Here is a 1,395-nt window from a genome sequence, read left to right as displayed (position 1 = left end):
TAGCATGAGAACCTGCACAAAGCTCACAAACCATAGCTATTTGATTAACTCCATACGTAGCCAAAGAATCAACCTTCATTGATAGCGCTTGGAGCTGGGCTGCAATAGCGGTGGCTGCATCAACTTCCAGAATACCTACTACCTTGCCTGATGTCATCCTCTGAGTTGGGTTTTGATGCTCATTTGCAGCCATCGTCTCAATAAGATTGTACGCCTCAGTATAGCTTTTAGCCCATAAGGCGCCTCCAGCTGCTGCATCGAGCATGGGCCGAGATTGGGCCCCCAAACCATTGTAAAAACCAGTGATTACCATCCAATCCGGCATTCCATGATGTGGACATTTTCTCAACATTTCCTTGTAGCGTTCCCAAGCCTCGCACATAGATTCTGTAGGTTGCTGCGCAAACTGAGTAAGAGCACTCCTCATAGCAGCAGTCTTTGCCATTGGATAAAACTTCACCAGAAACTTTTGTGCAAGATCTTGCCACGTAGTGATGGACCCAGCTGGTTCAGAATGTAACCAGTCTTTAGCCTTATCCCTCAGTGAGAATGGGAAAAGCCTCAACTTGATAGCCTCATCAGTCACGCCATTATACTTAAAAGTGCTACAGATCTCGACAAAATTCCTTATGTGCATGTTGGGGTCTTCAGTTTCCGCTCCTCCAAAAGAAACAGAATTCTGCACCATCTGAATAGTGCCCGACTTGATTTCAAAGGTGTTAGCTTGAATAGCCGGATGAAGGATGCTTGACTGAATGTCATCAATTTTAGGCCGAGAAAAATCCATAAGAGCTGGATCAGCTTGAACAATACGATCTCCCATGTTTACTGGTTCTTTCTGCTCAGTTCCTGAATCTGAATCCTCAAAATCTAACTTCTCCGGAGTATCAAGAACTTCGTCTTTCTCCTCAGCTGTATCTAAGGTCCTCTTGCGAGCACGAGAACGAGTTTGCATAAACGTTTGCTAAAGTACCTGAAACACAACCGAAAAGAGTAATTAACTACTACGTCCTAATCACTGAGTCCTAATGACCAATGATGGTAAGTACATAAACTAAACAAATACGCCGAGTCCCCGGCAGCGGCGCCAAAAACTTGTTAGGGCGAAATCACGCACTAATATTCACGCAAGTATACGTGTTCGCAAGTAATATATAATACTTTCTAGTTCGTTCCCTCAGAGACTCAGACTAAGTTATTGTCTAATTTAACTCACTCACCAATGTATGATTACTTCTCAATGTTAAGATAACACTTAAAATTGTTGATTAAATATTAACTATAATTAACTACTTAATTAACCACTTAACTAACACTTCAATTTATCAATAATAAAACACTCATGAGATCACAACTTCATTATTACTTCATTCTATAGCCATTGTTATTACCTTT

The 1,395-nt window shown here is 41.4% G+C and overlaps 1 non-coding gene across 1 annotated transcript; it reads left to right on the top strand.

The window, feature by feature from the left end:
- The first annotated feature begins 323 nt into the window (after nt 1–323).
- Nucleotides 324–430, top strand: LOC141681503 (small nucleolar RNA R71). Its single transcript, XR_012558933.1, has one exon. It is a non-coding gene; the product is annotated as a small nucleolar RNA R71 (small nucleolar RNA).
- Nucleotides 431–1,395: the final 965 nt, after the last annotated feature.

This window comes from Apium graveolens, chromosome 8, assembly GCF_009905375.1.
Source record: "Apium graveolens cultivar Ventura chromosome 8, ASM990537v1, whole genome shotgun sequence".
NCBI classification, from domain to species: Eukaryota; Viridiplantae; Streptophyta; class Magnoliopsida; order Apiales; family Apiaceae; genus Apium; species Apium graveolens.
Note: the sequence above shows the minus strand (reverse complement) of the source record. Positions and strands in the feature narration are given on the sequence as shown.